The 13,392-nt window shown below is 46.8% G+C and overlaps 1 protein-coding gene across 1 annotated transcript in view; it reads right to left on the bottom strand.

Moving 5' to 3' along the window:
* The window catches only part of CDH5 (cadherin 5), a 49,339-nt gene extending 36,286 nt beyond the window's left edge, over window positions 1-13,053 (bottom strand). The window contains exon 1 of the mRNA XM_060253747.1: window positions 12,784-13,053. The gene's annotated coding sequence lies outside the window, so the exon portion shown is untranslated. The remainder of the gene's footprint in view (window positions 1-12,783) is intronic.
* Between the last annotated feature and the right edge of the window lie 339 nt (window positions 13,054-13,392).

Raw genomic sequence — 13,392 nt, 5'->3', positions numbered from 1 at the left:
GCTGGGTCAGATCAGTTGCTTTGCAGTCTTCCTTCATAAAGACAAATAATCACTTGCCAAGCAAAGTTGCCAACTTTGGGTTTGGAAATCCTGGAGATTTGAGGGTGGAGTCTGGGAGAGTGGGATTTAGAAGTGGGAAGGACCTTGGAAGCCATACAGTCCACCTTCCAAAGCATTTTCTCCAGAAGTAAAACAAACATTTTAAAGAAATAAGAATTAAGTAAGTGCTTTATGGAGTCTGGAGATCAGTTGTAATTCCAGGAGATCTCCAGCCCCAGGTTGGGAACCCTAAATTGTGTGGTAATTTACTGGGGTGGGCTTGCAGCCATTTTATAAGCCTGTGGTATCTACCATCTGCTTTCCTCTACCTCTCAATATTCATCCCAGGTGGGCATCCATGTTAGTATGAAGCAGTTCGAACACACCCCAAGTTATGTCTGCTCAACGGGGCCTGTTGGCTGTCAGGTATGGACATCTGTGGTTAGAGCACAAGCCTCTTTTTCCAGCATCACATTAATACCAGGAATGAACAAAAAGTTTTAAACAGTGAAGTATAGGTAGGCAAGGAGGAAGAGCCAGAGTTGAAATCCCCTTACCTGCATGCTCCACTTTTGCTAAAAATACATAGACTCTTACCTCTGCAAGAGGAATATTCTGACATGACCATAGAAGTCCCCCCCTTCTTTGTGTGCTTAGTTTGGATTGAGGCTGCATCATGAAGAGATGGAGGGTTTAGACCTCCACACCCTGCCAATGGTCTTGCAGCATGATTGTTTGCCCCACTGGTCTGAGTATTTCACCAGTGCAGCAAATAGCAGCTTCACAGGTAAGACTGCCACGTGCTTGATGCTGGTAGGGAAATCCCTGCTGGTGACCCCCTGGACCCCGCCAACATTCAATGGGCAGCAGAGGAAAACTGGGGGTGGGGGGGATGGCATCCCATGAAGTCACTTCCAGCAGTGCAACCAGAAGTGGTGTTGCGGGACACTGTTAAGATCAGTTTCACCCCTGCTAGTCTCTGGCAACCTTATCCATACGGTCATCTCAGACCAAGAAAGTAGGGCTGCCAACTTAGAGTTGGAAAATACCTGGAGATTTTGAAGGGGTGGAGGCTGGGGAGGCTTAGGGAGGGGAAAGCTGCCATTTTCTCCTGGGAGAGGGAATGATCTGTGTTGTCTTGGCAGCAATTGTAATACTGGGAGATCTCCGGGCCTACCTGGAGGATGGCAGTGGTGTGGTGATGGGGAGGGCTGAAATACCCCTTCCCTTGCCCTGTGCTCATGGTTTGAGCTGGATCCTTTGACTGCTTGCTAGGTAGGGATGCCAGTCCCCAGGTGGCGGTGGGGGACCCCTCCATTTTTTGGGCGCCCCCTAAATGCCAGGCCCAAACAGTGGGTGCCATGTGCACTTGCTCCGGAACTTGCAAATCTGTGGCTTGCAGGGCAAATGTGCATGCCATCCAGTCTTTTCGAGTGGGGGCCACTGGCTTCTGCTCTGCAAATGGTGAATTCATGGCTTGCAGGGCAGGCGCACAGGGCATCTGCTTTCCCCACAACAATTCAAAGGGAAGGTTTCCTTTAAATAGTTGGGGAAAAGCAGGGGGTGTGCATGTATGGCACTGTGTCCCTGGTACGATGATGTCACTGTGTGATGTCATCGCATCAGGGATAGCCCCTCCATATCCTGGAATGCCTCCCAGCTGGGGAGATGGGACCTGGCAACCCTAGGGGGAGGGAAAAATGTTCTGGGAATTCATGGGATTCTCAGAGTTGCATCTAATATAGCCTGTACATATGAATAGGTGGATAAGAACATAAGAGAAGCCATGTTGGATCAGACCAATGGCCCACCCAGTCCAACACTCTGTGTCACACAGTGGTCAAAAAAACCAAGTGCCATCAGGAGGTCCACCAGTGGGGCTAGAAGCCCTTCCACTGTGCCCTCCCCCCTCAGCACAGGAATACAGAGTGTCACTGCCACAGACAGAGAGTCCCAACAATAAGTTGTGGCTAATAGCCACCGATGGACCTCTGCTCCATATGCTTATCCATTCCTCTCTTGAAGCTGTGTATACATCCACATGGATATCTATTACTGAGGCCTGGTTTGGCCTTGTGTGGTCTAGTGTTGTCTTCACATACCTTGCAGTATCATTCATTTCCCCAGGGTTCATTTCCACATTTCAGAAAAATCTGTTTCTTAAATTCAGCTAATTAACTGAGCTTGCGCCGAATCAGATTTCCTGGCCTGGATATCACTGTTGGAAGTGAACTTGCAAAAAGATGCAACTTTCAAAGAGTGGAATGGAGGGGACTGAGGACAGCCATGCCCAAAGGCTGCTCTCGAGATGAAATTTAATTTGCTTCTCCACCCTCTTTTATGAGATCATTTTGGAAAACAAAGAGATCTGCACACCGCTGGCCGCAGTCAGAAAATGAAGCCCAGAGCAGAAATAATTCAGAAACGGTGCCGCAAATACTTTTGAAGAAATGAAGAGGAGGTTTTGGTGTGTCTTCAATGGCTACTCTGATTGGTGAGAATTCTTCAGGCATTGTGGGTCGCGACCCTAATTAATGTTATGTGCAAAATCAGAACTTGGTACTACTGGAAGGTTTCTGAGCTTCAGCTGTGTGGTGGAGGGGGGTGGTAGCGGAAGAAGGACAGGAAAATGATGATAGAGGGCTGGCTTCCTATAGGTGGCAGAAGAACGGGAAACCCCCATGACTCATATGGATAAAATGGGAACTCTAAGGACCACCCCTTCTTCCTACTGCAGGACAGCAAAGAGGGAGCCATATAACTTGGGCACATGCCAGGGCTGATTCCCATTCTGTCCTTTGTACCTCCCATGGATCGGAGACATGGGAGGCACACAGGGCATCCACTTTTCCTATAACCATTCAAAGGGAAGGTTCCCTTTAAATAGCTGGGGAAAAGCAGGGGGTGTGCATGTGTGGCACTGTGTCCCTGATGCGATGATGTCACTGTGTGATGTCATCGCATCAGGGATAGCCCCTCCCTCTCTGGCAGAGAGGCAAAAGCGATGGAGAAAAGGGACTTATCTAGGTGGGATATTTCTTAATTGCTTGTTTTCAGGACTGACCCTAGACTGTCTGGCGCCCTAGGCAAGGCAAGGCTAACTTCTGGCACCTCACCCTGCACTGATAATGCCACACATGGAGGCACCCAATTTGGAACCCCCAGAAGGCCGGCACCCTAGGTAATCGCCTAGTTTGCCTAGTGGCAGGGCCTGCCCTGCTTGTTTTGGTTCATGCTAGGGCTGCCAAGCTGGGCTGGGGTTCTCCAGCCCGGAGGTTCCCAACCTGCTGGCTCACACTGGCCCAGTGGGGGGAATTTCCCTGACGTCGCTGGCACAATGACATCAGCCACAAGTGACATCATCGCACCGGCGATGTTGTGCACTGGCCGCTCTAGGCACTTCCGGGAAAACTCTATGGTTTTCCTGGATCCTATAGCAACTTAGGAGGGAAAACTCTATGATACAATAGGTACCATAGAGTTTTCCCTCCCAAATTGCTAGAGCACCCAGGAAAACCATAGAGTTCCCCCGGAAACGCCTAGAGCAGCCGGTGCTCAACATCGCCAGCGCAATGACGTCATCGCACCACTCACACAAAGTGTGCGTGAAAAAAGTTCCCCACTGGAGGCCGTGGGCGACTTGGCATCCCTAGTTCATGTAAACATCTGAAGCTACCCTATTCTCAGCCCATCTGGCTCAGAGTTGTCTATTGGTTCTTTGACAAAGGAAGGTGTTTCCTCAACACCCACTACCTGAGATCCTTTAGACAGAGACTTAGAATCAGACTTGGGACTTTCCGTGTGGAAGGTGTGTGCTTTACAGTTGAGCTCCAGCTAGGCTTGTCAGGTCCTTGGCAGGGAATAGGGGGTAGAGTTGCCAGATACAGGCTGGAAAACTCCTGGAGGTTTGGGGGTGGAGCACGGGAAGGACAGGGAACTTTGGTTTTTGCATTAGCGTCCATAGTGCTAATATAGAAGAACCTCTCAGGAAGATTAGGGAAGATATAGTCAGAGGTGACCCTTATTTTGACTTCCAGACTATTGGGAATGAAGTTCTACAACTATGAGTAACAACAAAATCACCTTCTCCCTTTAGTCATTCAGCGTTCTCAATAAAAGGCTACAAGCACAGGTGCAGACATTGCCCCCAGCCCAGCATGACCCAGGAGCGTGCCAGGTGTTACTAAGATTTATAAGACCAGAGAAGCTGCACCTAATAGGCTGAAGAGATTATAAAGAAGAGCAGGTATGGGATCTTATACATATCTACAAACCAGCAGGTGCTATGATCACCACTGCAGAAGGACCCCCAGTGACCAAAGGGATGTCTTTGTTTTTGTGAGCTGTTTTTTTATCAGACCACATCCATGTAAATAAGGTATTTTTTCTTTCTGAATTTTTTTGACCATTCGTACCCCTTGAAGGGCTTTTGCCATAGGTAAAACCAGCCTCTGCCAAAATGTTGGATTACTTTCCAGGAATTATTGACATTAATGTTTTTTAATGTCTCTTCATGAGCATGTTTGTGCACCTCCTGTGATTTGACTTTTGAATCCTGTTTTAATGCTTGATGAGCTATTTGTCTATGCTGCGTTCTAAGATCACTGTCCTGTTATACTTTCTATTTTTTTTTTTAAAGCAATTATACCCTTAAACTAAAAGCAATCTGTGCTGAACACAGGAGAGTGTGAAAGAAGCATCTCAGGAAAACTGCTTTGCTCTGAAGGTTAATTTCTTGATAGCTGACTCACTGGTTCCATTTAATGATACTGCAAGGAGATGGTGAGGGGTCTGGAAACCAAGTCCTATGAGGAAAGGTTGAAGGAGCTGGGGATGTTTAGCCTGGAGAGGAGGCGGTTGAGAGGTGATATGATCACCATTTTCAAGTACTTGAAGGGCTGTCATATAGAGGATGGTGTGGTATTGTTTTCTGTGGCCCTGGAAGGTAGGACCAGAACCAATGGGTTGAAATTAAATCAAAAGAGTTTCCGGCTCAACATTAGGAAGAACTTCCTGACTGTTAGAGCGATTCCTCAGTGGAACAGGCTTCCTTGGGAGGTGGTGGGCTCTCCTTCCTTGGAGGTTTTTAAACAGAGGCTAGATGGCCATCTGACAGCAATGAAGATCCTGTGAATTTAGGGGGAAGTGTTTGCGAGTTTCCTGCATTGTGCAGGGGGTTGGACTAGATGACCCTAGAGATCCCTTCCAACTCTATGTTTCTATGAATTGTAAGCGAGGGAGATCTCCAGGTGTTACCTGGAGGTTGGCAACAGTTTATCCCATGCTTATAATGGTTTATAGACACTTTGTAGTTTAGAAGAGACATATGTATATTTTTAGAATCTGACCATTTTGCTCCAGGCATTGTTTATTTTGGTACCTTTTAATCTCGCCATTCCTCCAAGGAACTCGGAGACTTGTGCATGATTCTTTCCCTTTCTTTTATCCTCCTAACAAGCTTGTGGGTAGTAGGTTAAGCTGAGAGAGTGCTTGGTTCAAGGTCATCTAGCGAGTGAGAGTGTTCCATAATTTAATGTATGTGTGTCAGTAATTTAATGTATGTGTGTACTGCATTTCACCTATACATCTGGAATTATAGTGCATGAAATATTAGTAGTTGTGGTCACTGTAACCCTGTGGGTTGTCTCCATTTTGCAATCTAGAGTGACCTCTCTCTGTGTCTTCTACCCACCTGGAGATTGGCAACCTCAACTGTTGTATGGCTGGGCTTTGACAGTCTCTTCCCTCCCTACCCCCTGTAAATCAGGTGCTTCATTTCCATGAAACCTGCTATCTAGGATAATAACTTTAAAATGCAAACACCCAGTAATATCCTCTTTTGGACTAGCCCCGGCTGATGTTGCAAGCCGTTAGTAAATCATGTGATTTCTGTTGAGGGGGAGAAAAAAAAACTGAGGGTTTTTCTTTTGAATTGTATCTGATGTTCATACAATTGGCACAGGCTATAAATCAGAAAGCTCCTCCAAAGGTTAAAAGACTACACAAATCCCTTTGTATGTATCCTGTTTTCAATTACTCCATTTTGCTGCAACAAAAGCAGGATATGAGGCAGGTCTATTCATTTGGCAAATCTTTTCAAGCCCATTAACTGTTTGAGTGAAATTTTCTTTGATTTCAGCTTGTTTGGCCTTTGTGCGGCTGGGCCTTAGGCTCTGTTTTAAAACTTCAGGTTTTTGTCTTGCTTCTCAGGGCCACATTAATGCACAGGATGTAGCAGAATATATATTTCTTAGGATGCGTTCCTGGGGAGAGTGGCTGGTTATTCGGAGCCATGAGGACAAAGGTGTTTAAACTTTCTCCTCTGTAGATTTCCTAATAAAACCCTCGCTTTTCTCAGTGTTTGCCTGGCAAGGGGAAATACTGTATTATTATTTTTCTCTCCAGGCTGAAGAGCATTGTGTGTGTGTAAGCAGCGTTTTTATGACTGGGGAAATGACACAGAGCAAGGGTCAAATATCCCTGCCCTGTCTTTGCTGCTGCATTAAAATGAGCTCTTTTTAGTGTATGCTCTTTTTATTTTCCTGCATTAAAAAAAACGCTGTTATGGTTTTGGTTATTAGGGTTGCCAGGTCTGTGCTGGAAAATACCTGGAGACTTTGGGGTTGGATCTGGGAGAGGGCAGGGTTTGTGGAGGGCAGGGGCCTCAGCAGGGTACAATGCCATAGAGTCCACCCTACAAAGCAGCCATTTTCACCAGAGCAGCTTATATCGGCCAGCTGGAGGTACAGTTGTAAAAGCAGGAGATCTCCAGGCCTAACCTGGAGGTTGGCAACCCTTTTGTTTTTGATTTATTTTAAATAACTATTTGTTGTATTTATATGCCACGTTTCTCCTAGAAGACGAGGCTCAACAGTAGGGTTGCCAGGCCACCAGTTGGGGATGGGGGCGGCAGGGTTGCCAGATCCAGCCTGGGAAACTCCTGGAGATTTGAAGCTGAGGAGGACAGAGACCTAAGTGAGGTGTAATGCCATAGAGTTTGCCCTCCAAAGCTTCCATTGTCCTTCAGGGGAACTGATCTCTGCAGTCTGGAGATGAGCTGTAATTCAGGGGGATCCCCTGGTCACACTTGGAGGCTGGCATCCTAGGATTTGCCAAGTCCATTTCAGGAAATATGTAGGGACTTTAGAGGTGGAGCCAGGAGACATTGAGGGGAACAAGGAGCAAAGTTGTGAAAAGCATAATTGAACTCTAAAGGGAGTTCTGGCCATCATATTTAAAGGGACCGCACACGTTTTAAATGCTTCCTTCCATTGGAAATAATGAAGCATAGGGACACCTTCTTTGGGGGCTCATAGAATTGGACCCCCTGGTCCCATCTTTTCCAAACCGGGAGGGTATTTTGAGGAGAGCCACTGATGCCATGCTGGACATTTGGTGCATCTATCTCAAAAAAACAGCCCCCCCCCCCCCCGAGAGCCCCAGATGCCCATTGATCAATTTTCCATTATACCCTATGGAATCGATCTCCATAGGGAATGATGGAGTGCCCAGCAGACATTTCCCTCCCCCCCCACTTTCTGATGCCCCTGAAGTGGGGGAAGGGCCTCCAAACTGTGGGATTGGTAGCCCTATGGCATGCGTACTCAGAACTGGCCTACAATCTAAGAGTATAATCAATCCAAATACTTCAGGACATCCGGGACACAAGCTAGGGTTGCCAGACACCTGGAGGGGCTCAGAGATTTGTAGTGGTTAAGAGTGGTGGACTCTGACCTGGAGAACTGGGTTTGATTCCCCATTCCTCCTCTATATGCAGCTGCTGGGTGAACTTGGCCAGTCTCTGTTCCTTCAGAACTCTCTCAGCCCCACCTACCCCACCTACCCCTCTCTCAGCAACACCTACCCCTGTTGTGGGGAGAAGGGAAGGGGATTGTAAGCTGCTTTGAGCCCCCTTAAGGTAGAGAAAAGAGTATAAAAACCAGTTCCTCTTCTTCTACAACTCAGATTGACACCCTCACCTTCCTAAGATATAACTGGGATAAAACTTGTTCCAATCATAGGGGGGGGGGAAATCTCTAGAGCTGGAATTGATCTTGTGTGGACCCCCCCCTCAAACTGCCCCCCCCACCCACAGAGACAAAACCCAGAAAAGCTTGCACTTGACAGGCCCAGATGGTGAGCAGACTTTTATCATCCCCTTCCCAAGGGTACCATCTCTAGGCTAGGAGTGAAGTAGTAGCAGGAGCAATTAGGAACTGGCAATCTGCTGACCAAGATGGCAAGTGTTGCTGATTGTTGTAATCAGTTTTCTATCTCTTGGCTGACGAAGAAGTGAGGGTTGCCAATCCCCAGGTGGGGGCAGAGGATCCCCTGGTTTGGAGACCCTCCCCCCACTTCAGGGTCATCAGAAAGCAGGGGTGGGGAGGGAAATGACTGCTGGGCATGTCATTATTCCACATGGAGAATGATTCCCATAGGGTATAATGGAGAATTGATCTGCGGGTATCTGGGGGGCTGTTTTTTGTGGTAGAGGCACCAAATTTGCAGCATAGCATCTGTTACCTCTCCTCAAAATCCCCTCCAAGTTTCAAAAAAATTGGACAAGGGGGGTCCAATTCTATGACCCCCCCCCCAAGAAGGTGCCCCTATCCTTCATTATTTCCAATGGAGGGAAGGTATTTAAAAGTTGTGCAGTCCCTTTAAATGGGAGGGCCAGAACTCCCTTTGGAGTCCAATTACGCTTCTCACAACCTTGCTCCTGGCTTCACCCCCAAAGTCCCCAGATATTTCTTGAATTGGACTTGGCAACCCTAAAGCTAAGAAGTAAATCAGGAACTCCATTTACAGCCTCTTTTCAGTTTAAAAATAGAGTTAAGAGATCCATCACAGCTCTATTGGATGGTATATCATTTGGTCTTCTATGGGTCTCTAGGGAAAGAAGCAACACCTGAAGATGAGGGGCCAACGTCAGTGGGATAGGTTCTTTTTGAATTCAGCTTGAGGGGAGCTGCCATTAGCTCTGTTACTTCATCCCATGTTCGTCAGGCATAGCCAGTTTCTTCTCCTGGCCTGACAGATCACGTCCCATGTGCTGTTAAGCTCCACCCCCATCCTGCTCCACTTTATGATCTGCCAGCTTACATGGGGTTGACAGCCTCCAGGTGGGGCTTGGGGATCTCCCAGAAGTACAGCTGATCTCCTGATAAAAGAGATTAGTTCACCAGGAGAAAATGGCTGCTTTGGAGGGTGAACCCTTTGGTATTATTTGCCCACTGAGCTCGCTCTTCTCCCCAAACCACATCCCCCCCTAACTCCACCCCACAAATCTTCAGGAATTTCCTAACCCAGAGCCCCAGACAGGTATCCCTCCTTAGTTTTCAGCTGCTGCTTTGCAGGATCTGAACCTCAAGAGAATTGTCAACCCCACACAGAATTGATTTTTCATAGCTGCATAAAATAATGGTCCATGACTGAACGTGTACAGGCTATCACTGGCAAAGACCAAGACTCCAAAACTCTCCGGGATATTGTCTATGTAGGATAAGTCATGCCAGTCTGTTTTGCTTTGCATGAATGTTTCCCCAAATTTTTCTTAGCTGAGAAGTGAAAATATCAGTACTTTTTGCCAGAGAAATTGTTAAACAAATTATTCAAGAAAGTAAACTTGAGAGTTGACTGCATGAAACAAGACTTCTAACAACCAAGAAACCCTTTTTGCCTGACATGATGGGAAAACAAAACTGAAATCTGCTGGAATAGTGAAACAACAGTTACAAAACAGTACTGGAAACTTCTAGGAATTTCAAGCTAAATTTGAGCTGTAAAAAACCCCTTGAAGTTACAATTTTTACTCTTCATGAGGCTTATTTCCAAGCAATGTATCCATTTCATACCTAGGGCAAGTGTAGAACAGCACTGTGATCCTGTAGTCCCTTCTGCACAACCTGGATGCAGGTATATGCAGGTCTCTATTCCATAAAATAGCTAGAAAACCTCCATGTACCAAATTTTCATGTCAGTAGGAGTTTTCTGTGTACGTTAGAGTGCACAAAGAGCTCTGGGCTGTCAGTGGGCAACTGTTCTCTCACGCAACTAATAGGTTTAATTTTTTACACAGTCAGCAAGTGTCCAAAAATGCTAATAGTGAAAGAGTGTGTACTACCTATTGGCAGAATTTGCATGAAAATTCCTTGGTGGAGGCCTGACCAGGATGTCTGAAATTTTTAGGCCACGCATTGATGCTAGAAAGAAATTGTCAAGTATGGTGTCTGCTCTATGCTACAACAGATGACTTTTCATAAGTACCAGCATGGTGCAGTGCTTAGAGTGTAGGGTTGCCAGCCACTGGGTTCTGGAGTTCTCCTGGAAGAATTGCAATTTATTTCCAGGCTACAGACATCTGTTCCCTGAAGACAATGATGGCTTTGGGGGGAGGGGCTCTATGGCATCAACATGGCCCCCACCTGCTGACAAGACTTTATCTTCTGCAGGCTCCAACACAGTGCCAGATTAAATCCCGTGGAAGCCCCTAGGCAGTCAAAATCTTTGGGGTCCCCTTGCAAATTATCTCTGAGTGCCTGCCCCGCCACCCATTGCTCCCACTGCAGCCTGTGGGCACCTTCTCAAAAGCCCCTTCGACAAAGCTGCGGGGGAAAGGCAGAGAGAGGCAAACTTGGTGACGACACTAGCAGCAGCCTCACCAGGCAAGTTGGGCAAAGAGCGGTTCAGTTGCTGGCTGTGTGTGCAGACTCTGAGGACTGCAAGCTGGGGGGGGGGGGGAATTGGCCCAGAGCCCCTAAAGGCATGGGGGCTCATAGGCTAGTGCCTACTTGGCCTAATTGTTAATCCAGCCCTGCTCCAACCCATGGTTGCCAAAAGTATTAGACAGGGGTATCGAACTCATTTGTTATAAGGGCCAGATCTGACATAAATGGGACCTTGCCGGGCCAGGCCATGTGTGTCATAAAATGTAATGCCAGGTTGCAGAGATATAAACTTTATAAAGCACACAAACAATTTTTTTTAAAAAAACCCCTTAAAATAAAACATGCTTAAAACATTAGCACTTGTTGGTCTTAAAGGTGCTTTCTTTGTATTTTTCCCATGCAATCCAGGCTCTCTCATTTGCACAACAGAGCTACTGAGCCAAGCCTCTCTTCCTTCTATTGTCTGAAGCTCCTTCCCTCCTGGTCCCCTGGGGAAGGAAGGAAAGATCCAGAGCTTCCTTTGAAGCAAGCTATCCTTCCGCTCTTCCTCCCCAATAAAGGAGCCTCAGCCAATGGAAAAAATAGAGGCTTTGTTCTATAGCTCTTGTGCGATTGAGCAAGACTGGCAAAGCAAACTGTGCTACAGAAGGAAGCAAGAGAGAGGGAAAAGGAAGCAGATGACAGCCAGTTGCTCGAGGTACAGATAGGAGCCCTTTGGGGGCCTGATTCAGCCCCTGGACTGCATGTTTGACACCCTTGTGTTAGAGTGTCTTTCTAGGATCTGGCACTGGCAGGCCCAGGTTTGAATCTGTACTCTGCCATGGAAGTTTGCTGTGAAGACCTCCAGTTCTGGAACTCCTTCCTGACCCTTTTGCCACTGGACACTTGGACTCTGAAGTTTTGGTGTCAACTTAAAACCTTTCTGTTCTCCCAGATGTTGGGTTGGGTTGGATAGGCAGCATGCCACTTTTTCTGTTTTTGCCTATTGGTCTTCATAATGGATTTGATGAGGTGCTGTTTTTATTGATGACCATTCACCAAAATGTTGGTTATGTCACCTCAGAAATAAATCCAGAGGAGTTAGCCGTGTTAGTCTATTGCTGCAAAATAGTCAAGAGTCCAGTAGCCCCTTTAAGACTAACACTTTTTATTGTAGCACAGACTTTCAAGAAACACAGTTCTCAAAACACATGGAGCTTGCACCTGATGAAGAGAGCTGTGTTTCTCAAAAGCTTATGCTATGATAAAATTTGTTAGCCTTAAAAGTGCTACTGGACTTTTTACCATTTCTCAAAAATAAAATATCAGAACTGGTCATGTTTTTCAGTTTGGGGGCAAAATTTGGTAGCAACTTGCGAGGTTATGTTACAACAGGAAGATGACAGTTCCTTTAACAAAAACAAAGCCCTTTCTGCTTCACCTCACTAGAGATTCTGCAAACAAGGAACATTCTGGGTTGGTCGAAATGGTTCCAAAGACTCCCCTTGAGTATCACTACCTTGGAGGCATTGTAGAATCCCTGTGTCTAATAGGTCATCCAGGAATTTCAGATGCCTCCAACGCAAGTGGGGCTCACAGAATCTAGGCTTGTATATCCCCCCCCCCCCCATCAAGTTACAGCTGACCTATAGTGACGCCATGGGGTTTTCAAGGCAAGAGACATTCAGAGGCGGTTTGCCATTGCTTTCCTCAGCATCGCACCTCTGATGTCACTCGATGGTCTCCCATCCAAACACTAGCCAGGCCTGACCCTGCTTAGCTTCTGTGATCTGATGAGATCCAGGTCAGGGCCAATGTTCCCTCTAAGCTGCAAAGTCTTGTGAGCAAAAGTTCTACTTTGTGAGCTACTGGCTTTAAAGTTGTGAGCTGCTGTAGAATTTAGTTTGCTCTGGGGCCATTTTTCCTGAGCTAAGACAAAAATGTGTGAGCTTGAGGCTAAAAATCTGTGAGCTAGCTCACACTAACTCAACTTAGAGGGAACACTGGTCATGCCCCTATAGACACACGGAACTGTTTTTGACTAGGGAATTGAGAACCTGCAAAGAATTCCCTTCTCCCACAATCCCTTGATTCTTACCTGGCAACAGGCTTAATCCCAAATGGAAGCGAGTCTCTGTGGACTGTATCCAGCCAGCACACCACGAGCACGGGCTGAATAAAGCAGAAGCGCAAGTGAACTGAAATGAAATCTGCTTAGTTCCCTGAACTGAGCAAGGCAGGGAGTGTTCAGCTTTCCAGCCTCCAAAGTTTCCCAGCTGGGTGGCTGCCTTTTCCCGTCCTGCATCCCTGCATCCTGTTATTGTTCCAAGTCTTACTAATGCCAGTGAGAGAAGGGAGTGGAGGAAACCAGATAAAAACCCTTTTCTTTTTTTCTTTTCAGACTCATTACTGGGTTGACTTACCTTCAGACGGGGGATAACAAATGGGAAGGAGCAAAAGCAAAGGCCCCGAGAGACAGAATTGCTGCAAGGCTGTGGCTGTGAGCTAGCAGAGGCTTAGTGCAACAGCAGTAACATCAGGGTTTTATTAGAAATATGAAAGTGAGGTCTGCAGTTTTCTTTGGGATGCCGGGCCAGTTGCTCCTATGGGCCAGTTTAAACACAAGACACAGCCCATGTGGGGAAGACAGCCAAGAACGTTTGGCTGGTGGGGCTCCAAATGGTGGGTGTAGGTGTAATTGAACACA

The sequence above is a fragment of the Heteronotia binoei genome, chromosome 14 (genome assembly GCF_032191835.1).
Source record: "Heteronotia binoei isolate CCM8104 ecotype False Entrance Well chromosome 14, APGP_CSIRO_Hbin_v1, whole genome shotgun sequence".
NCBI lineage: Eukaryota > Metazoa > Chordata > Lepidosauria > Squamata > Gekkonidae > Heteronotia > Heteronotia binoei.
Note: the sequence above shows the minus strand (reverse complement) of the source record. Positions and strands in the feature narration are given on the sequence as shown.